This window comes from Pinus tabuliformis, chromosome J, assembly GCF_031772625.1.
Source record: "Pinus tabuliformis cultivar Carrire ecotype Pingquan chromosome J, CPIR1, whole genome shotgun sequence".
NCBI classification, from domain to species: domain Eukaryota; kingdom Viridiplantae; phylum Streptophyta; class Pinopsida; order Pinales; family Pinaceae; genus Pinus; species Pinus tabuliformis.
Window position 1 is genome coordinate 1,209,339,571 of NC_142295.1, and position 25,502 is coordinate 1,209,365,072.

General features: G+C 36.1%; 1 pseudogene; it reads right to left on the reverse strand.

Moving 5' to 3' along the window:
* Positions 1 to 20,786: 20,786 nt before the first annotated feature.
* LOC149231484 (cyclin-U2-1 pseudogene) lies at positions 20,787 to 21,793 on the reverse strand (annotated as a pseudogene).
* Between the last annotated feature and the right edge of the window lie 3,709 nt (positions 21,794 to 25,502).

Below are 25,502 nucleotides of genomic sequence, written 5' to 3' on the forward strand. Positions count from 1 at the left end.
ATTTTCTCTTATTGGACAGGATGCTAGAGGTACAAGAACCTCTAAAATCCTTGGTTGTGAGTTCAGAGTGGGGAAGGTGGTCAGAATCAAAGATAGACATGGGGAAGAAGGTCAGGCTTCAGGTTTTGGACAATGATTGGTGGGAATATTTTTCTTATTTGGTGTCATTCTTGGGCCCTATTACGGAGGTCATTCATTACACTGATTCAGATACTCCTAATCTTGGATAAATGTATTAGACCTTTGATAGCATGTTGGGTCGGCTGAAGGTAGCCATTCAAGAGAGGGAACCCTCATTAGAGTTCTATACATCCTAGATTCAACCCATCATTTAGTGTAGGTGGGATTGCATGAACACACCTTTGCACATGGAAGCATATGCATTAAACCCAAAATGGTATGTTGAGAGACCTGGGAAGGTGCCTCCTATTGATGATCGTGAGGTAAATAATGGATTCCTAGATGCAATTGCAAAGATGTACAATGAGGAGGAGGGGGGCAATATTTCAAAGACAGTTTATTAGTTTGAATCTCTTAGTAGCCCCTTCAGCACACATGGTGCTCGGGCATATTACATAGATCTAGCCCAAGATGACCTGATTGGTTGGTGGAGGATGCATGGGGATGGTGCTCCAGAGCTCAAAGATCTAGCTATGTGTTTGTTTTCTCAAATTTCTAGTTCCTCCACAGCAGAGAGGAATCGGTCCACATATAGATTCATCCAATCTATCAAGAGCAACAAGCTTACCTCTAAAAGAGAGGAGAAGTTAGTTGTTGTGCACACTGCCCTACGTCTTAAGCATAGGAAAACACCTGAGTATTTAAAGGGACTAGCAACACGATGGGATGTTGATCTAGAGGATGATGCAAAGGTAGATATGGAGGAGAGACTTGATGAGAGATAGATGGGGTTGGTTAGTGTGCCACTTAACATGTTTGGGAATTCTAGTGATTCAGATTCAGATGGTGATATGGTTGATCCTGATTTATTCATGCACCAGCTAGATACAGAGACTAGCATGGAATTACCTTGAGGATTGAGCAAAATTATGCTTGTTTATCTTTTGATATGTTTATGTTCTTATGATATTCTGACTTTATAAATTTTTTACTCTTGATGTATCAAACTTGAATTTTATAATCTTATGTCAATATTCATTATTCTACGTTCATAGTAGGAAGTGGAACATCAATATGGTTTAATAAATTAATCATAATTTATAATGTATGATTATAAATTAGAATTTTAAATTTATATGATAATGATATTCATATCAATGATCATGCTTTGCAACTTTTAATTTTTCGTTTTAAATTTGTTTCAGTGATATGATTCATCGATTTATAAATTATATTTTATATTTATAAGATTTTAAGACCCTGACGTACCCCCACATTTCCTAAAAATTGGCGGGAAGCTTTTGCATAGGCCGCTCCCGCGTATCCTCGCTCCCTCGCCTCCTCATCCCAGAACCTTGGTGCAACATTGGAAAATTTTATAGCAAAAAACAATAAATAAAGATTTAGTAAGAGAAGAAGATTAAGTAAAATTATATATTTAACTTTGAGCAAATAAAACAAAATCCATGGATCTTTAAATCCATGAAATACAAAGCCAATGTGGTATATGATATAATATCCTCCAATTTTTTTATTTTTTCCAATAACGTTTTTTAAATATATGTCAAACTAGCAAATGAAATACATACATCTTCCACTCAAAAAGGCCCAAAACTAAGGGGCATGGACTAGCTACTATGTACCCTTTGTTTCTTTTCAATTTGATTTAATTTATATTTGCATAACTTGTTATTATTGACTCATATACATGCTCTTGATGAGTCTTGCCATTAATTAAATCTATCCTCATGAGGAAAAAAATAGCAATGGCTCAAGTTCTCAGGATGTATATGACATGTCCTCATTAATATAATTTTGACACCCTTGTACAAAGTATGATATTTTCAAAGTAAGTTATCATTGCATTTATTTAGTCATGTGAAAGTATGGGTGCTCTAAATACAAATTATTGGAAGTGACTTGTACTCCATATAACCAAAAAGATTGGTAGAGTTTGGTATGGACTCCATCTATAGAGTTAAATTGTGGCCATAAGTTTGAGATCTATTCTTTGTAAAATTTAATGCCATTGCATTAGGGGGATATGTTGTGTATTTACATCATGTAAAGAATAAATAACATATATATTAACGTAATATATTTATTTAATATAAATAAATATAGTAGTCAGTATTAATAATAAAAAATAGGTAGATTTTTACTTATAGATTCAAAAACTTATGTGATGTGCTAAAAAATAAGACAATAATCTACTCTACTCATCAGCGGAAACAAAAATTGATCAATAAAAACACTAATAAGAAAAGGAAGAATTTCAATCACACATAACACAATATTTTAATGGGGAAATCAACTACTCAAAACCCGTACTATCTATATTGCATTAACCAGAAGATCTGAGAACAAAATACAATGCTTGTTCAACCCAAACAATTCTTGCACAAGTACAATCTCTCTCTCTCCTTCAAAAACCATCTCAAGCCAACATTTAGCCAAAAAAAAATTTGTATCAAGTCCCTACTTCCTTGAACATTTTTTGAGGGAATTACCCCACATTTAATTGGGAAATTTCCCACTCCTAACTACACAATCCATCCATAGGCCCTCAACTGATTTCATGCACCATCTGGACAACTCGGAAAATTAAACCACTGATAGTACATTGTCCCTAAACTCTAATCTCAATAGGGTCTTGCTCTGAACTGACATGCATGAGTTATTTATGAGAGAATATTCAATGAACTGGTGGGGCAGTGAAGTTGTACTAGTGTTTGTCCCCACTACTAAACCTCATACTAGTTCCTCCAACTATTTGAACTAGTTTAATTTACTTTCACTCAGTTAAACCGAGTTAATTAATTACAACTCAAAATAACTCAGCCTGGACCCCTAAAATTTAGGAATAACTCTACATGACTCATACAAATTTACTGAGCCAACTAAGTCAAATTAACTTAGTTAACTATAGATTTTTACTTGTAGATTCAACAGCTTATGTCATATGTTAAAACACAAGACACGAATCTATTCTACTCTTCAGCAAAAACCAAAATTTATCGATGAAAACAATAATATAGAAAAGGAAGAATATCAATCGCACATAACACAATATTTCTCTGGGGAAAACAACTGCTCAAAACCCCAACTATCTATATTGCATTAACCATAATATCTAAGAAAAAAATACAATTCTTGTTCATCCTGAACAATTCCTGCATTAGTACAATTTATCTCTCTACTTCAAAAACCATCTCAAGCCAACACTTAGCCAAATTTGCTGCCTCCCAAGTGTTATAGACATATTTGGGCATTGCAACTCCAATCTTATATGTTGATAAATGAAGGGCTCTTTAACCCCTAAAAGTGTTGTTTCATACCCTAAAGGATCATAGTCAACTGATTACATCATTCCCTAGAAGTTCCACCTGAAAAACCACTCAGAACTCGCCAAAACTGGACCATACTGACTGCTCCACTATCAGCGTGCGATGCATACCGACTCCTACACTAGCCAAGTGCAATGCATATTGAAGAAGCCTTCTATGGGGTATGATGAGTGAGAATGGACAAATGTCTGAGACAGTTTGCTAAGTGGATGCTCATGGAATCTTCTAGAAACTTCTCCTATGACACTTGCCTCTCTGGATTTGCCTAGGGATGAGTAAGAGATCAATGAAATCTCCAAGTGGAACCAAGAACTACAAGTGGAATGACACTAATCAAAAACCCAGAGATCACTCACACCCTTGCAGACATTTATAAATGGATCCCTCATCTGAGAGATCTAGAGGCTGGAATTTTGTAATTTGTAAGGAAGTGCTGATAGTTTGTCTTTGAGAAGAAGCATTGCATTGTTGAGTGATCTTGCTTTTCATGAGGTGAAGAGGGCTTTGATGCTAGGAGGGTGATGCTGGATCAGATAGCTAGGTTGTAATTCTCCCTTCTATTTTAATAAAGTTCTTTGAGCTTTCCTCCATACAATCGTGTATTTGTGAATCTTGTTATTTGTGAATGCCATTGTATGTTCAATGTACTTCTGATTCTGCATTGTTTATGATATAATAGATCAAGATGCTTTGATGTTGTTTTGTTACTTTGTTTCTACAAGTATTCTCTAAGCGGGAAAAGTAGGAGAGGAGTTGCAAGCTCTATCAAGGGAGAGAGAAATCAAGCAAGGAGTCAAGTAGAAGATCCAGGATGGTACCTTTGCTTCTCTCTTATCTGTCATACATAGAGGAAATCACAAATTGCTTTGATTGTTTGTTTCTAAGATCGTTGCCAATCTTAGAAGGACTAGCAGATTGAAAAGACACTATTTTTCACGGAAACAAAATGGCGACCCCACTGGGGATCAAATATTTTGTTTGTTTGTTATTGTTGTTTGCTTTAGACACTACAGACAGAGCCTAAAGTTAGCTAGATAGCCTTTGAACTGCTCTTGCTATGCAATTGCAAAGTAGATGAATGCTACTTCAGTCAATCTCCAGGCTAGTTTATGAACTGAACATCTAACTTACAAGCATTCTAAATTCCCTTGTGGTAGCTCAATAACCTCCTAAGATCATACCCATGTACTTTGCTTTTTATTTTTCATCATAGCTCAGCTTAAACCACTGAACTCAGCTTCGAATCTGAGCAAAAACCCACATCAGTTTCGCTCCCTGCCCATCGCACTGTCTATCACTAGAAGCCAGTATGCATCAAACCTCTCGTGTGTAGCAGGTGAGATGCATCCCTATTTCTGTGAACCACAGGTGTGATGACTGAGTAATCCTATTTCTCTCCTTGAAATTTGGGTTTTTTGTCTTTGTTTTCATCTCTTTTTAGATGTTTTGCTGCTTATGATCAGTGTCTCATTGCTGAAGCATCCTTGCTTTACATAGTTCAGCCTCCATTGATTAGGATTAGTAAATGTTTTTATGTATTTGTCCATCATTTATGATCCTTAGTCAAAAAGTTGCTCAAATCGAACTGTCATTTTGGTGCAAAAGTGTTGTTGTTGTCATTTTGTGTCAAAGAAGAGAAGGGTCATAAATTCTTCCTTCTCTAGATATTCGATTGAACCTTTTGATGTGTATTTGATTTGAATTGTTAATATTTGAAGTGTCAAAAGCATTTCTCTATTCGAAATCGAAAAGTGTCATTTTAGTCTTCCTTTCATTTTGAAAAGAAATTGTCGAAATGTCGCTTTGAAGAAAATAGTTCAGATTTGTACTTAGTTTTCCTTTTGGCATTCTTCACATTAAGAGAACGAAAAAAAATACATGCATTTGCATTTGCATTTATACTGTGTGCAAAAAATGATTTAGGAAAAGTGCATTTAGTGTGTTCTCTTTGCTCTTTGTTGAAAGAATCGTAATCTTTTCTCCTTAGTAGCTAGGATTTTCCTTGCTAAAAATAAACAAATCACTCTTTATCATTTTAGATTGCATATTTAGGAATTTTACATCTACATCACGTGGTGAACCTTGAAAGGAAAACTTCTAATCAAGATCAACTCTAAAAGAAATTTAAATGAACTTAACAATGCTTTGGAGCCTAACGCAACACATCTAGAGGTCTAGGTTAGAGACGTATTCCGACGTCGTAAAATATAGTAACTATCTTTTTCATCAAAGGTTGGGTGATTCCTCCTCTTTGATACGACAAGTGCTAGCACGGACTTGTGCTCCCTGTACTATCGAGTCTATATTGGGAGACCACAATAAGCTTATATCCTTTATCCATATGAAGCCGTGTCTGCCGCCATATCGATCAAAATGCACTGAACACAACATTCAGAAAGATTGACTGTCGTACATAAGTCCTTGGTAATTTCTCTTTAATTTATCACCAAGGTGTATATTGCAATTTTGCGATTGGTTTGTTAATCCCTCTATCTAGATTTTCAGAGTAGTCACTTTCGTTCCTTTTCGACTCCTTAAAAAAAAAAGGTCCATCTGAGCACTTGTCACTTCAGGCTCATTAAAAATTGAAGGGGAGTAGAGTCATCTTTAGCTTTTTCTCGACTCTTAAAAATTGAAAAAGTGAAGTCGTGTCAAGGCATCATTAAAATTTATTTAATTCGAAATAACATTTTCCCCTTTTTTAATTTTGAGTTCATCAAGTAATCTGCAATCATGGAAGAAAGTCAATCAAAACCCCATCATTCGCGAAGACTAGTGAATCAACTGTCTTTGACTCTGGAAATGAAACCATTCTAGGCAAAGATGTCTCGTTTAACTAAGTCCACTTCTCCTAGTTTATTTGAAAATTGTGTTTCAACATCATGAGAGACTACAATTACTCCGATCATTTTTGGTACATCCACCTTTATAGAGGAAGTTCCGTAGTTACAAGAGGACATTAGAACTGATCCTAGTGTAACAATAGACACTTATATTCTTGAAATAGCTCCATCTAGGGCTGATCCAGAAACCGAAGTTCACTTGCCTGAACATCTGGAAGTTGAGTTCCAGAATTCAGAAGGTGTCACCCCTCTAGTATCTGTCACTACAGAAACTATACCTTCTTCGGCTCCAGAAATATTTTACGGACCTAACGATCTACCTCTTCCACCTGGACTGATTGCTATAGAAGAGATAGTATAGGATCTTCCATCCAGTACCTCATTGCATTTTGGAACTGTGATCCACTTATATCCTTCTACTACTGAAGTTAGTTCTTTTAATCATCCTTCATTGCAAGTTCCTGTCGAATCGCTAGAAAATATTTTGGATAGAATAAAAATGTCTCAGCAACCATCAACATCTAGGATTGTGTCATCTGATATAGCAACGACAAAAATTCTTGTTGCTATTCCTACGATTTTTGCTGGTATACCATCTGTCCCAACTAGTTATCAATCACTAGATGGAGCCCACTCAAGGACTGTTTCGACGGCATGGTCTGTTCCTATTTGTTCATCCGGAATCCTATCTGGAATTTCTTATGTTGAAACTCATAAAATTGATCCTGCATGCTAGTTTCAATTTGGGTAGCCCAGTCTTCAAAGACCAATATATCCTTTGAACACTGGATTGCAGCCATATGGAGGGCAGTATGATTTTTCATTTTTCCCTCCCGGAGAACAACCATATGAGAGTTCACAACAAAATTTAGGTCAAACTAGAATTACATTCAGTGGTTGGGTACCAATACTGCCTCAACAACCAAGGGTTTGTATTCAATGCAACCAGCCCAACCTGTGTTGAATATTCCCACTACACCTGCTATTGTGACTGTGTCACAAGCATAAGCATTGCCTGTTGTGTGTCAACCTTAAGTCTCTCAGGTTGCAATACAACAGCCTCTTGTCTCTATGACTCAATCACAACCTCAGGTTAGTGTTTCCTTACCTAGAACGTCTCAGGCTCAAACGGGTACTATCACTCCGCATCTTGGTCAATCATCCAATATTGGGCAATATAAAATGGCCTAACAACCATGGTTGGTACAATATCAATAACCGCAATTCCAGCAAACTTATCGAGGACATGAGCAACAACGCTTTGTAAGTAATGGGTAACCACATTTTCAAAACAGTTATCAACAACCATACTATAATGGTTATGCCCATCAACCTTATAAAAGTTACTAGCATCAGATACATTATGTTGGTATGCAAATACCTACTACTCAGGCGATCCCATCTTATTCTAGGTATGCTTCACCGAACCTGAATAAAAAATTGCCTTTTGTAGCAACTCTAGAATTACCAGATTTGAATCAGCTGACGAATGATCCAATTGCATACGCCCCTTGGTGGCTAGCGATTCCTCATAAACTTCCCTCCGATATTCCTAAATTCAATGGAAATCCAGGTGAAGATCCATCAAATCACGTAATGACTTTTCATTTGTGGTGCTCATCTAACACCCTAAATGATGTTTCGATTAGGCTTCACCTTTTTCAACGAACGCTAATTGGTCCGGAAACAAAATGGTATATTGAGTTTCCTAGTAATTCGTTTGATAACTTTAGTTCCCTTGCCACTACTTTTCTAACCCACTTTCAGTTACCCATAAGGTACGAAATGGGAACAGAACTCCTTACCAACTTTGAACAGACAATAGTCACTCACATATCTGATCATATTCATAAGTGGCGACGTCGTCGTCGAATGGTAAAGATGTATGTTCCTAGTCAGCTTCTAGCTGAGTGGTTTATTAAGTCATTATTACCTCCTATTACTGAAGATGTGGCGAAGGGAGGAGTTGTCACTGAAGAGCAAGTCATTTCTCATGCACAATATTTAGACTTGATCTATACTAAGTTTGGCATGCCCTATGAAAAAATTCCTGACACTCCTAGACCAGAATTCTCCATTCCTTCCCCTCCTAAATCAAACAGGGACTGTCACGTCGGTGACAGTGTGATCGGTACCTCAAGCACACAAATTGCAAAGGCTCCATCTAGTAAAGCCCTTGCAGTCTCCAGTCAAAAAGCAAATGATAAACCTCTTGCCTCGGAGATTAATGTCGTGTCATCTAACAAGGGCAATAATCCAAAGCAACCAGGGGGCAAGAAGAAAGGGAAAGACAAAAAGAAGAAACAGGAAGATTTGACTCCTGAGAAATCTTCTGGAAACCCTGCTGGGAAAAAGAAACCTCCTCCTCGTTTTCCATGTTTGATATGTAACGAGGAGCATTATACGAGAGATTTTCCCCACCAGGCTAAGATTGCAAAGTTTTTAAAGACTTCAAGTAGCTCAACGATGTTGACTGATCCATTTCCAAACCCAGAAACTAATCTGGTTGCTATCGATCATGCTTCCCCATCCCAAGTGCTTATGTTATCCATCTCGAAATAGAAAAATGATTCTTTGATATTGACAAGGAATAAAGATTACGGGAATCCACAATTGTTGAACAACAAGGCTACAGATTAGCCCAGTAGTTCGACAGCAACTTCCTCAGAAGTTGTTCCACCCATCATTCCTGAATTAACTATAAAGCTGCCAAAGGGAGTAGTACATAAATCGACATTTAATCCTGATGCTCATGTAGCACAGAATTATAATATAGTGGAAGATCTGGCTCAATCGCCATCCGCTATGTTGACATTGAAGTACTGCAGAGCTGCCCCTCCCAAAAGCAGGCTTTGTTATCAGTAATAGGTGGGATCAATCCAGCAGATTCCAATCTTATGGCCTTTAACCATAAAGGATACGAACCTTAGTTACCATCCCAACTCGCTTTCCTTATAGAGGTAAAATCCCTAAATAAAACTGTTCATCAAACAATCATTGATGAGGGGGCATCTACTTGTATTATGTCAATGAGTTGTTGGAAAACTTTAGGCTGACCACCCTTGTCGCAATCATCAACAACATTAAAAGCATTCGATGGAAGAACATACACACTGTATGGGATATTGAGTAACTTGCAAGTCGAACTGTGGGGCAAGAGAGTAGAAATTGAAGTCAAGATCATTGATGGAAACCTTGACTACAATATCTTACTGGGTAGGCCCTGGATTTATGCCATGGCTGCTGTTGTGTCAACATATTTTAGAAAGATTGCATTTCCCTTCCAAGGCAGGATTACAATCGTTGACCAACTGACCTTTTTCCCCAATAGTTCTCAAGTTACTAAAAGCATTCCACTGATCCATGGAAGTTCTCAATCGCTTCAAAATATCGGAGTAGGTCCCCTAAAAAACCCTTCCTTAATGGGTACTTTTTCCCTCCCACCTTCATGTAATCTGGCGGTAGTGGCAACAGTGGAAACCTGTCATATGATATCTTCCATAATATTTTTACTTTTTTACTTTTTTATTACAAAAATTAAAGGACAAGCAAATAAACACACCATCCACAAAAATGAATCCAAGATGTATCCTAGGAAACCAAAAATAGGAGAAAACCCATATATAATACAAGTCCTATGCTTTGTTCTCTTTTATTTAATTATGAAAATGTTAATGCAAAGAAAGCGGAACTAACTGAGTTTCCTTTGACATTTTGGTGTAAATGGTTCTTAAAAAATCTTCTTCCTCCTCTATTATGCCCTCAAATACCACTCCTATATGCTCTACTCAACTATGAAACAAGTACCATTAGAGTAATTTTGAGATATAAAATGGGCCTCCTAAGAAAAATAATAAAATAGTAGTCAATATAAAAAAATATGAGTTATGAATTGTTAAAAGAGAAGAATGAAAACTAATCTTTCTATTGTATGTTTTACTTGTCTCCTTATAGGCTTACTCAAATTTCTAGTATGATAACTTGTTATATGTGAAATTATATTTTGGATCTAATGAGTACCCACTCTACATACTTTTGAATAGATCAATACAGATATTGGAAATACACAAAAAAAGCATGCATATTGAAAGAAACACATTGTTTCACATATTTTCATTTTCTCTTGGTGCACATCTACTCAAAAGTATGCACCATGGTGCCATTGGATGAAAAAACTAATTCCACATCCAATGAGTGTCCACACTTGAAATTTGAGTAAACCTATAAGGATATAACATTAAAATACAATTAAATAAAGTAGAGTTTTTCTTTTCCCTCTTGAATCCTCATCATCATATTGAATATGGTAATTCTTTTAAATTTTATTTGGTTAATGCATTTTTCATTTCAAGGCCCATTTTTAACCTCAAAATTCCCCTAATGAATGTTAGGAGAATTTAACCACCTCTCCTCCTAGCTACCCAATATTTAACATAATTTGATAACCATGTAGGGTTAGAGTTTTTTCATGCATCAACCCTAAATTAGTGTTAAGGTTTTTTACCTTCTATAATATTATTGAAATTCCACATGTAGTTATCCCCATACATGAGTAATGCGGTTGATGTGGAATTTACTCAATAATATTTGTGAGAGGCATAATATTTGCTTATAATCTTTATTGAGGTGATTTTGGTGTAGTTGGAAAGGTATCAATGTGTAGAACAACATGAAGGGCTTGGGAGCTATGATTTCAAATTTTTTACCCTAAAAGGAACCATTTTAAGCCTCAAATGGTTATGGAAGATTTAGACACCAAATCTTCATTGTCACCCTCATGAGTATATTTGTCTTCAAAATTTGGTTGTTTCACTTTCCATTCTCCCTTGATTCACTCCCCTCCTTATCCTCATTATTCATCCCTCTCCTCATGGTCCCCCCCCAATGCCTTGATTTCATCAAACCTAATTTTGATGGTGCTTCCAAGGGAAACCTTAGTTCAGTTGGATTTGGTTTCATTATTAAATACTTTGTGGGTTAGATCCTCAAAATCCATGCAGGCAACCTTGGTATGAATTCCAACAATGCAATTGACCTTTCAACACTTATGTATGGTCTCAAATAGCTTCCTAGCATCACTTCTCCTAACTCATTGTGGAAGGGGACTCACATATTATTATCTCCGTGCTCATCAAACTTCAACATTATATATTTCCTTCTTATATTCATCTAGAATATCCAAGTGCTTATACTTTCTCACATCCTTCATGATGCCAAAAAACATATGCATAATATTGCCAATGAAGGCATCAAGCTTTTGGACGAATAAATCAATGCATCATGGGAATTTTTCACTAATAATATCTTCATACCTCATGTCTCCATCTTTCCCTAGTGGACTTCACTTCCTAGGATTGAGTATCTACAAGATCGATAGGACAACAATCAAAGGGCGATGATCACCCTCTATAATGTGTGGATACATGTTGTCCTCTATCAATACCTATGTATGCAATCATTTCCACACTCCATGATGGAAATAATGCGCCATGCACAAGTTCATTCGTTAGTTTGTTTGATCATCAACTATGTACCTTTGGAACTAATGCAGAGGTGAGGTAGAAGCATGTGGCCTATCTAGACCCTTTAGTATTGGTTTGAGGGGATGTCTTTTTTTTAAACCCAATTTCATGTTGATAAGTCTATTCCACCTGTCCTTTGCTTTTACATCCTCGTCACTCTAGTGATCTACTCTGTAGGAGTTGGATTCTACTTATTTTCATGCTCCCCTATCCCACTCATTGAGACTACCCTTATATTCATCGAACTTAGGCTGAATTTTTAACAAATGATGCAACTTAGACCTTTCATTGAGTGGTCTCCGCTATAGCTTGGAAAAGAGTGAAGTTATAAGATTTTGAAGCTAAGGTGCAATGTGACTCCATTTCTGTTGAGGAGATGGAGTCCATGGTCCTTGATTTTCTTCCTGACTATGGCACCAATCACACTTATGATAAAAAAAATATTTCAGAACTCTAGAACTTTACTGGAATAAAAAATTGTTGGTGGCGCATACTTTCACTAGGAAAAATATGGAGAAGATGGAGATACATCTGCTTTGACATGGTTGAATGACACAATTGAGTTCTTCTTCCCCTCTACAAATGGCTTGCGAGAAAACAAAATGGGTTTTTAGCTTCTAAGTTTACTTTTGGCAGTCAGGACAAACCTACTAACATCCCTACTAACATGCCTAGTAGTTCTGCTCCTCCATAGGTTTAATCCAAGTTTTTATGGCTGACCTATATTAAATTTCCCCTTTTGTTATAGATTTTATGCATTCATTAGGTTAAGAGGTGTAGGTGGTCTTCGTTTCAACTACAGGAAGATTAGTCTTTATAACTATTTATCTAAGTCTATTAAATACATTTTAAATTTTTGGACATCTTGTCTTTCCAATGGGCAAGCTTTTGAGACTTTCACTGTTCAATTTGATAGATAAAATATTATGTCTAGATATGCTTTATATTTGTTTAAATTTATAATAATAAAATAATTTGTTTTACCAAAGAAAAAAGTAATTAATATAATAATCTAAACTAAATTAATTAACATAATTACATTTAAAATTTATTAAAATATATGTACTCTACCCCTCTAAATTTAAAGTTATGAATTTTTAAAATACAACACATATTTTTATTATTAAACTCACTCAAATTATTAAACTCACTCAAATTATTTATGTTAACCAGTTTAATTTGTTATATATATAAGTTTAAGAAATATATAAGTTTCCTATAAATAATATATGAAAAAAATATCAATAATATTTATATGCTGAAATACTATAATAAATATCATATTGATATAAAGTGATATTAAATTATTATCAAAATTATAATATATTATATAAGAAATTTTCGATTGAGATTATTTTGAGTGATTGTAAAAAATGGAATCATCTCCACCCTGTTAATGCTAACATTTCTATTTCTTATTTGATTTAATTTGATTGCCATAACATCTAAGCAAGTTTCGTATAATGTATATAGAAATTAATATCAACATGCTCCTTGCAGTGGTTGAGTTGGCTTTATAAATATATTATGGTTTACATAGGATTTTTTTTTTAATTGAGATAGAAAAGATGAAAAAGACCATGTTGGTGTTGGTCTTTATGTGAGATATCACATAATTTAAGATAAGTTTGAAGTTAAATTATTTATTAAAATAATTAATTAATATAAATTATATTTAAATTATGAAATTTATGATCAGGTAAAGCTAGTATACAAGTAAGAGATTATGATGCATAATTTGATTTAAAAGTTGAAGTATATATTTAATAACCATTTAAATTTGTTTTTTTAAATGTGGTACATTGTAGTTTGAATATATCTACTAAAATTATATTTGATGAAAAAAATACACTTTATTGATACTTAAAATATAAGTGATAGGAATAATAGCAGTCTTTTGTAATTTGTATGTGAGAGATTGTGTGATAAATACGTATATATATATATATATATATATATATATATATATATATATATATAGTGTGATAAATACGTGTGTATATATATATATGTGGCCCACTTAATTTAAAGTCGGCATATCTAGTTTTAACCTGGCAAGAGATGCATGTTCCAAAAATCGTGATTTCATTAAATGATAATGGAGTTTCTAATATTATTGTTGTGAGAGTTAAGTGATTAAATTTGCAAAAATAATATTTATATTTTATATTTTTTAATATAAATATATAATAATATATAATTTTAAATGATTAACAAAAAATTTCTATATATTCAGGAAAAAAAAGGATAAGTTCATAATTTAATATTTAATTTTAATATATTAAATGTACATTTCTTAATATCTATATATGTCCAAATGAATGAATTAAGAGGTTAATGTGTTTCTTTGATTATTATAATGTTGAAAGTAGATTTGATTTCTTTGTGATAATGAATCCACAACTTCTTCCAAAATGTTGCCTTCAAAGTAGAACTTACACTGGTTATGTTTTCTTTGTTAGAGAAAACCACTACTTTCGTTTCGCTGATATTGACTTGCATCCCCACACTTCTACACAAATTTTCAAGGGATAGTAAGTGCTCTTGCAAACCAAGATTCGATTTAGCAATCAGGATAAGGTCATTTGCATACAAAAGAAGTCTTATAACAAACTTGCCCAAATAGATACCATCATCCCCTTATGAATTTAACCACTCCTCAAGCTTGTCGATAAACAAACCAAAAAGGGTAGGAGATAGTGGACAACCTTGTTGACCCCGATATCGCTTCTAAAACTTTCAGAAATGCTTGTTGAAGTTCTAATTTTGACTTTCACCTCTTCATACAGCCTATGCACAATTGCTCTCAAATGTTTAGGAAACTCAAGTTCCTCCATTCTATGCCAAAGCTTATCCCTAGGAACAGTGTCAAACGCTTTTCTGAAATCAACAAAGCAACAAAAGACTTCTTCCTTTTTCTCCCAAACTTTTTCAGTGATGTGCCTTAAAGTTATACAATGATCAACTGTGGAATGTTTAGGTCTAAAAATTGCTTGCCCTTTAACACACTTATCTCTTTCTTATGCCCACTTGCTAATTTTATTTTCTAGCATGCTTCCAAATAACTTTGCAAACAAAGGGTTTATCATGATGGTCCTATAATTGGAGGGATTATTGACGTCACCACTCCTAAAAAGAGGTATTGCCAGACTAGTTGTCCAATTTGTGGAGAGCCCCTTATGTATGATGTTGTTGAAAAATTTTGTAATGTGAGGCGCAAGAATCTTTGAGCCCCACTTTAGATATTCAGCTTGGAATTCAGCTATGTCTTTTTCTTTTCCAACACCCACCTTCTTGATACCCATCTCTACCTCTTGCACCATGAAGAGATCAGTATCAATGTTGACCAGGGGGGGGTCAACCTTGGGATCCCTATCATAGAGTTTTCTTGCATAGTCAAACCATTTAGAATTTGTAATACTATTTTCAGTTTGTATCTTTCTGAGTTGGAGCTCCTTCCTAAGCAATTTGGGATTTTTTTTCCCAAGGAAGATTAGTTCTTCCCTCCTTAAAACCATGAAATCATCGTTTTTCTAGCTTAATAACGGCTTGTAAGCTTTGAGCTTTATGTTATCCTTGTTTGATTCTTTCCACATTATCCTTGCCTTTTTTCATTCCTCGTCAAACCAAGCATTAACCGGAAAGCAATTTGTTTCAAACTTCTTAATTTTTGCTCTTTTGCACTCTACAAGTGCACATTGAATTAAATGTGTTAATTCATGACTATGAAGGTCGTGAATTGTGATTTTCTCCTTCTCGAAGAGCCTCTCTAGCATCAGTTTGAAGGTATTACAATTTTCTGGAGTCAAAATAATTATGTCCTTTGGGAGATTTTGTTGGACATTCTGAATTTTTTACTCTAATTCTTTCTTTCCAGTCTAAGAGAAACTTAAATAAATTGGCTTGTGATCTGATTTTAAGTCTCAAAGTTGATCTCCAATCAAAACTTCCTCCATTTTCTCAAACAAACCATGCGAGAAAATTACATAATCCACTGCGCTTGCTCCATTTTAAATATTGCAAGTGAAATTACCAGACTTTTCCCATTTATTCAAGCCATTACAAATGACTAAATCAAAGGCCCCACATAGAGTAAGCAATTGTTCACCAACAAGATTGCAGCCCTTGTCCTCTGAAATTCTTTCCCACTGATGATTACTCTCTTCTGTAAGCCAAATAGGGTTGTAGTCTTATTTACAACAAAGAATGCTAGCTTGCTCACTTGCAGTCCTCGCATTGAAATCACCCACTATAAGGACTTCACCTAGCTGAGAATATGTTACAATATCTGCTTTTAAGGCTACAAATGGATCTTTGTGGTCAAGCACTATACCTTCGTAGATTTTTGAAAATTGCGGCGCAAAATAGCATGATGCAATTTTGATGTGGTTTCCATTTTCTGATGTTTTAAACCAAATGAATTATTTATTTGAGTCTTATTTTTCTAATTGAATGAGACGACCTGCTTTCTCCCTCACTAAAACCATGATACCCCCGTGCCCTTTGCCATTCCCTGCTGCCTTGTTCCACACTACCATCTTCTAGTATCCTTCAAACATAGGTGTTTTTCACCCTTCATGCTCATGTGTTTCTATGAGGTAAATTATGTATCTATCTTCCGCAATAGGCCTTAACTCAGGTCCTCATCTCCATGGGTAACCTACGCAGTTCCAACAAACTAATCTTAAGGAAACCTGGGTATGACTTGATTGCTATTTATTTTGACATGTAGGACTCACACTTGAGTCTTTGTCCCTGCTTTCCCATATTGACTATGTTTCCTGATTTCATGTTGAAGAGTTAGTTGCATCTTCTTTATTACCATCTTGTTGCTTTGTTCTGCAAGGAGGTCCAAATCGCGCTATCACAAATTTACCTTTATAAATCCATGCTCTCTTTCCTTCATCTCTTGTTATATAGTATGGCATGTTGATGTTCCTTATTAAAAAACAAACATATAATATGATTATCCAATGGTTTATATTAGAATTAGGCTTTAAAAAATTTAAATATTAATAATAATAATAAAAAAGATGAATGTTATTTTTTCAATAATAAAAAATTAAATTATAAATCGATCCACATTTGAATAGTGTTGTTTAGTTTTCATTTCCCCGAAGTCGTTTCAATTGACAACTAAAAAATCTTTGGTTTTACAACTTCATCGGTAATAGGCACCGAGAGAATTGTGATCCTTCTCTCGACATAAACCATACAAAACAACTGAAGGCAGCGTGCAAGCCCGTAGACGCAAGCACCGCGGTTGCCATATATCAGAAAACCAGATGGTTTTCAATAACGATTATTACTTCAATTTGTCTCTTTTTATTTAAGGAGACAAAACACAACATCGTCGATGAATGAAAACAGAGATGGTTAAAGACCATGGTTTTAGAAATCTCGATTCAAAGATAGAAGGATGTTGGATCTATAGACAAAATCCACCAGGAGTATATCAAAATAGACTACAATTAATATCAAAAGATGCCAAAGCAGCAAAAAAAAAAAAACAAAAAATTTGCATCATTGTCATAGAAAGAGATTGTAAGGTGTCCAAAGCATGCACCCGAGTGCACAGTTCACGCGGTGGGGGTTGTCGGCTTTCTCGCACCCCGGCCGTGATCGATTCTCACCATTGCGGCGCTGCACAGCTATCATCGTGCAGTTATATACCAGTGTTATGTGATTGATATCACTGATGTATATATGTAAATATTGAACAATGGGCTTAATATAACAGCTTCTTCAGGGGGCTAGCCCCCCCCCCCCCTGCTTTAAAAAAAAAAAAAGGTGTCCAAAGCACAAGGAACAAAAACCTACTCCGCTGGCAGAGAAAGAGATTGTCAATATCAAAATCCAGCATTAGGGTACTTTTGAGGTCTAAAATTGGTCTCCTAAGGAAATTATAAAATAATAGTGGAAATAATAAAATAAGATTTGATTACATCATCAAATTTTAGAGGAAAAAAGAAAAAACTATTTTTTCAACTTGTATTTTCAACTTATCTCCTTATGGGTTTACTCAAATTTCGAGCGGAAACACTCGTTGGATGCATAATTTGATTCTTCATCCAAGGAGTACCCATGTTGCATACTTTCAATGGACCTAGCCACACGAAAAATGAGAAATACATGAAAAACATTTTCATGTCTTTCTCATTTGTAGTGTAGCAGGATCCATCGAAAGTATGCAACATGGGTATTCTCTAGATGAGGAATTAAATTTTGCATCTAACGAGTACTCTAGCTCAAAATTTGAGTAAAATCTTAGACGTATAAGTTGAAAATAAGAGTTGAAAAAATAGTTTTATTATTTTTTAATATTTTTACTTTTTTATTCCAAAAATGGTGAATCATTCCCCATGGTTGACATCATCATCTTGAATCCTATTGGTTCTTATAAAGTTTGTTTTGATTGTACATTTTTCTAAGGAGGCCCATTTTAGACCTCCAAATTCCCCTAATGACAAACAAAAGAGCCCAATACAGAAAAGGATCTAAAGAGAAGCTAGAAAGGAATCTGGCCTAATCAAATTAGAGTGTCTGATGAGAGTTCTTGAAAGTGGATCGAGCCAAGAGAGGCAGAGACCTGTTTTTTGACAAAATATAAGCCTCTTTGTTGGGCTCACGATCAATGTACAAGAAGGAGACCAGTAGGAAAGAAAGAGATATATTCCTAATTTGTTGGTGCCATGAGTCAGCCTCCTTGTTATGCTCATGATCAATGTGCGAGAATGAGACCTGTAAGAAAAAAAGAGATATATTCTTGATTTGTTGCTGCCATGAGAGAAGGTTCGAAGCCTAAAGATTGCAACGGTTGTTGGCTAGTCGATAATGACATTAAAATCTCTAAAACTAGAAATGTTATTTAGACCAAACAAGGAAACACAGAAGAAAGAGCCCCATAAGACCAATAACTCGGCGCTAGTAACTTTGCCTCTTTGCATCTCATGCCGCGCTTCTTAAACAGGAAGAAGCCAATAACATTGTGAACAAAGAGATCAACATCCAAGGATATTTTCTTGTAGAATTTATCATCGCTATGGAAAATGGATAAAATTAGATGTGATTACAAGGACGATAGTGAAATTCAACATAAATGTGATATTATATCCCTCATGACCGTAGCAAGAATAAATGGTGGTTTCAAAAATGCTTCATCTTTAAGTCCTAAAATAGAGGATTGGCAAGATTTTGCACCGAGGCATCTCCTTCATATTCTAAATTTCAAAGCTTTCTTTAGTCTCTAAAAATAGTAGATGAGCAGGATTTTGTGCCCATACATTTCTTCCATGTGGCGAATTTCAAAATTGTATTGTTTCAATGCTTATTTTTATTTATTTCAAACATGTTTGAAAGAATGAGTATATTCACAGGTTTTTCAATTTTGATTTTTTTCCTTATATTAATAGACAGATTACTCAAAGTCAACATTATGATTATTGTTTGCCTAAATTTTTAGTTTCAAATTGTTTTGTATCAATTCACTTTAATCAGGTCAAAGAATCAAACGATTATCATAAAGTATTTACAGGGATGAAATTAGGGTCTAGATAATTTCATAAAAATGTAATTTTATAATTTTTTGCGGATAAGATAATTAAAGAGAGAGTTTATTAATTTTTGCTCAATTTTTAAAATTCATGTTAGAAGTCGATGAGTTTTCGAAGTCTTAGCTAATGAAAAAGCTCCTAATTATTAGATTTACATTGATTTAAATTTTGTTGATATTTTTATAAAAAAATTAGCTTTATAATTTGTAATAAATATAAATTATTTTTTTAAAAATATAATTTTATTAAATTTAAATACAAAATATAAATTTCCAATAGTAAAATTATATAATTATATAAGGTTTATTATTGGATATAATTAAAATTCTGGAATCCACTATGTTTTTATAGGTATTAATTTTTTTTATAAGAAATATATGGAAAAGAAATTTAAACAAACTTTTAGGGCTGACCAGAAGGGATTAATGGAATAGCAATTGTAAAATAATTTCAAACATTTAGTGTAATTAAACTTATATTAGACTTCTCTTAGTCACATTATTAGTGCTGGTCATAGATTTGATAACATAATTACTCTGGGAGCTTATGGTTTAGGGTTTATTATTATTAAAATTGCAATTTTAGAAAATATATAAGAAGAAACATGAAAACCATCACCACACTGGAGGAGGATCAACGCAGAGCCTTGGAAGAGATAGGATAAGATGATCAAGGAAGTTACTATTTTTTAGAAAAGCCATGGCCCTCAATGACACCCTAGCCAAATTGACAGGTCAAACCAGCCACCACCATCACGCTGTCACATGGAAGAGCCACACCAGACCAACTGCCACGTGAAACCAATGAAAGCCAAGCTAAGCCAATGGATCATCACCTAGTCAAACCGCGCTGTGTAAATATAATTTTATGTCACATATTTCGTCAATGTCTGACAAGCGTTTTGTTGTGTGTCATCAGTCAGGTTACCCACGTTGAATTAGGGATATAATAAAATCAAGGCTCTTCTTGCACGCGGTTTTGTTCATTTTATATAACGTGTTTAAAATTATAAAAAATAATAAGATGTCTCTTTATATATGGGCATCCTGTCGTAAATTTAAAAATGGATCTGAATTTTAACTAAACGGAGTGACCACAGCCGATTAAACTCCACTCCATATATCGATTTCAAATTATTATTTTATACGGTAGCTACTTACAAGAATTTTGTTCACACCGATTATATTACATTTCAAATTAATTGATGAGATGGATACTTGAGTAAATACTCTTATGGGTTCGAATCCCTCTATTTACACAGTGCGGACTTGAATACAACTGAACTCTTTCAGATACATTGTTATAGGACTGAAAAGCTCGGCCGGTCTCAGAGTCTTCAACCCTCCGATCCTATGTCAGTGTGGGGCATGGTTACACCCAATGTGGGGGATGATACAACAAAGTGACCAACTATATTTTACCATGTACACAATTTGACGTACTTATCTGCCGTGATTAACAGCTTCCCTTCACGCCCTTCTCCTTCTCTCCATAATTAAATCCACAATTGGAATCATTTCCAGTCTGTTCACAGAAATTAGTTTGCAATACCTTTCTGTCAAATTAGAAGTCCTGCCATACCCACACCAAAGAGCAAATCTCTGGTTTTAGGAATCCTCAAGTCGCGTGGCAGTGGAGTTTATGTCGCGTGGCACCAGAAATGACGCATGGAAGAAGGCTTCTCTCTATTTGGAATCCTCCTCCCAACGCCACCTCTCTCTCCAGATGACAGCAATAGCTCTCGAAAACATCCACGCTCACCTGCAACTTGAAGCCCGTCAGAAAGAGAAACTCCATCTCCATCCTGTTTATTTCTTCGCTGCTCACGCCTCCCACTCTCGCGTAATATGAATTCCTATAGTTCCTGCTCACAAAATCAAAACCGATATTAAAATCTTGAGACTAATGCTGGAAAATAATGGATCTATTAAAACAGGAAATAGATGACTATACATGGTATTAATTATATTGATTAGAGAATTGGCTTACAGGTCTTCCAGGAATTTGGAGGCGACCATGATGGCGGTGATGAGCAGCCGGTGAACGTTGACAGAAGTAATCCGGAATTGAGGATGAAATTGAATGAGGCGGTCGATGTAAGCATAGGCTACTACCAACACAGAAGAGCTGCAGTTAACATACTTCAAAATCCTCCCCAGATACTGCTCTATTGACGTGTCTGGCACCTCATGCACACTGTCGAACACGCGGTATTTGGGAGGCAAATAGGTGGGGCTGTAAGAAGCCGCGAGCCTTTCGTTTCTGGCGAGAGTCCGCTCCACCAGAGATGACAACACCGATATGACCGTGGGGATTGGGGAGATTGATCGCTCTGCATCTTCACTTTCAGAATGTAGGGAATAGAGATCGGATCTCATTCTTCCTGAAGAAACACTGTTCTCTGCCATTGCCCTTGATGCCTGCTGAAAGTGTTCTTGAGCAAGGAACTGGGTGTCGTGATTTGTGGTAAAGATGATTGGATGCTTCTTCAGATTGCAACGAGAACTTCAAGTGGGAGTGTTTTTATAAGGGTAATTAAGATAAATGAGCAAAGGAGGCTCTGTATACAAGGAAACTGCGGAGAAGTCAGGTGGCTCGGGTTCACAGACAGACAGCTTGGCTGCCAGAGGCAATCGTATAATGTGGGGACACTGTGTACAATGCGAGATTCGTTGTTGGGAGATAAAAGATTTTGTGTTAGCCACCGTTTACTATTAAAAATAATTTATCAGAAAGGAATGCAGCGATGACGGCCAAGGATAGAGGCAGGAAGGTGTTATCACCCAGGTTGTTCCCTATGACTCCCAAGGGAATACGGCCGGGGTAACCACTAACCAATCTTTTGATCACTGTTTCTAGCCAAACTGTGATCAGTGAGGGCTCTCTCTTTATTATTTGTATCTGTTATGATAGGGTTTTAGGCTAGGTATTATGCACAGGTTTTGTTTATCTTTTGGTTGAAGAGTTTCTTTCAGGTCTTGTGATGTAGTATTCAAAGAGTCAAATATCGTTGGGCAATGGAGTCTATAGCACTAGGTGTCTAGAAACCTTGAGGTGAATTGGTAAAACTTACAGGGCCATTTGGATACTTCATAGAACAAATTTTTGATTTATAACATGAACAGGTGAAACAAACAGTGAAAGCATTTAAGAATTTTCACTAAAGTATTTAAGTATTTCCACCAAACTAGGTATGAGAAACGGATAGATGTCTCAGGGGCAAACTTGAATCCCTGGGAATATCTATCACTGTAAAAGATATAGTTTTAAAGTGCAGCAACTAAGAATTACACTTCTTTTACTGTATCTGAAGAAAACATGGATAATAGCTTAGATTGAGTTCAGGGTAATCAGTGATTAAATCCTGGAACTATTCTTCTTCTTCGCTATTAAGTGTAAAACATTTAAACAATGAAAGAGAACAAAAGACTCGAAAACATGTAATACAGAGATTTAAGAAAGACTTATTGTTTTCTGAAACATTCTGGAATCCTGCAACATTCACCATTCACCACAATGCACCAAGTTACACCAAGCTTCGGAAATTCCATTCACCATTTGATTTATTTCTCTGAGAATTTTACAGCAAGTGAAGTCCCCAAAATGAAAATAACAACAACCCCTTAAGCTTCTGTGAGGGGTGAATATATACTCGCGATTTTTTACAAAATATCTGAGTTCTAAGTTATCTCAGACTTAATGTTCTCACCAACTTTTGAGATATTATTATCAGAAATTTATTACAGCATTGAATACAAAAATAAAGGCGTCTTGATGTTCTGTCAGAAGATATTTTGGCCTTTGGGAGCTGCTGAGTCGGTTGGGATACTTTGATCAAATGCTGGAGAACCCGTCTTTATGACTCGTGCGCTGTATTTTGGGTTTGTCACCTGTGATTGTGACTGCTGCTGTGGTGAGTAAATAGCCCTGCTGAGTTGGCTCCGCATCTGTCTCTTCCTTGTAGATTTTATCCATCAAAATTCTGCCTGTGCATGACTGTTCATAAACTGGAGAAAATTAGCGCTACAGATTCTGGCCTGCTAAGATTATCTGTGTCAAATTCCACCATACTTCCTGTGTGGGCAGTTGGTGTCTTATGATTGCCTCCAAAGTTTCATCTGCTTCTGTATACTTAAAGAAATTTGGTGGTGTATCAAACAGGTGATCAATTTCATTCATAATAAAAAACAGGTTATCCACCCTGTCATACAAATTCTGCCCTGATGCTGGCCCTGTTTCTGCTGAGGTACTGGGTTGTTTTGCTATTTGTGCTGCAGCATGGGCATCAACCCTTTTGATGTAATTTTCCAGGGTAAGCAGTCTTCCTACACTGCTTAATATGCTGGGGAGGCCTCTGTTTTGTAATGCCACAAATCTGTCCAGGAATTTGTTGATCTCGGTCTGCATATCCTGTGTTCTCCTCTCCAGCGTTCCAACTAGGTTTCTTAGTGTCAGGACTCTTTTAACTACTGAGATTGTTTCAGTCCTGTTAGTAATTCCCATGGTAGCTAGTTGAGAGCTAGTTCTGTTATTCAAAATATTGATCATTCTGTTGGCAGCATCTGGCATGTGGCCAAGGCTTGCTCTAGCTCTGTGTATTTCCTTGTTTGCATTGGTAATGAGTACTATTTGCTCATCCATAGTCTCAATATACTGCCACTGATTGGTGATGGACCGCCCAATGTTACCCCAGAGGACTGCTTTTAGCTCTGCTGTTACCTTTTCTAGCATGAGCTCCTTTTCAAGTTCAGTTATCCTCTTCTTTAGAACCTTTATTTCTCTTTCCTTTGCGGCTTCACTCTGCTTGCTCTTATCAAATCTTTCATTCACTTTAGCCAAAGATTTTTTGACTTCATCAAGCTCTTTCATTTGAGCCTCAAGAACTTGGATTTCGGCTTGCAGCTTCTGCATGTCCAGACTAGGAGTCTGCTCTGTTGGTGTAGCTGTTGCTGTAGTTGGTGCTGTAGGCCCTGTCTGTTGAGGAGGAGGAGTAGTTGTTGGAGGGACTTCCTCAAGATTGATTATTTCAGGAGGAGGCTGGGAGGTTTGGCCCTCTTCTCTTTGCTTTAATGCTGCTTGTAGTGCTGCCTTTGCAGCTTCTGATTCTCCTAGTTTATCTTGAGTCCGAACTAGCTCCTTGTACAGGGATATCATTATATCTGTGGCATCCTTTTCCTGCCTTTGCTGGGCAACCTCGTCTGTTTGCGGATGGATGGTAGCTGGGAGCTTGATTTTCTTTCTTAAGGCCGCCATGTCTGCATCCCTTAGCTTCAACAGTTCTTGGATACCTTTAACATCTTTAGGATCATGTCCTATTTCTATGATTACATCTTCCAAAGACTTGATTCTGTTGTCCTTGGCTTGTGATGATGCTCTCTCCAATTCCAGCTGAGAGGCTGTATTATCAAGACTGCTCTTCAATTTGTAGTTTTCCAATGTTTCATCTGCCAAGGAGGCATACACCATTTCACCAGTTTGTTTATGCAATTCGATTTTATCCATAGGGTGTATGTCTTTAGCCAGAACCTCCATGTTGGTTCTTAGGTAATCCGAGGTAGATTGAGGATGCAGAGTTGTGGGCATGAAGTGACTCATGATCATCTTGCCTTCACTTACATCAAAGGTAGACATGAGTCTTTGCTGATTGGAGGGAGCTAGGTTCAGCAAATGATTGTACAGCTGTACTTTAATAGGATCACTCCTCCTCTTAATGTCAATAAATTGCTGTTTGATGCTTGACTGTCCTTCTCTGTGCTGGCTGGAGGAGCTGACCTCTCCTCCTATAGCTCTATCATGTTCATGCTGGAATGAACTGGCTGAAACTTCTCCACTGGGTGGGCCCATGCCCATTGCTTGCCTCACTGCTATGTCATCCTTTGGAAAATCATTTAATCTTTGTCTTTTCTCTCCCCGATTGATGGATGAAGTCAGGGGAGTCTCTCTATCTCTTTTCCTTGTTAAGTCCTCCTTTTGTGGGGTTTGGAGGACCGAGGTATCAACAGTAGTTTCTGCCCTAGGAGGCACTACTGTCTGAGCCTGTTGCTCAGTGGAGCTTGGAGCATCAATCACCTTTCCTTGCTGCAAGGGCTGCTGTTCACTAAATTGTACCTCTTCCTG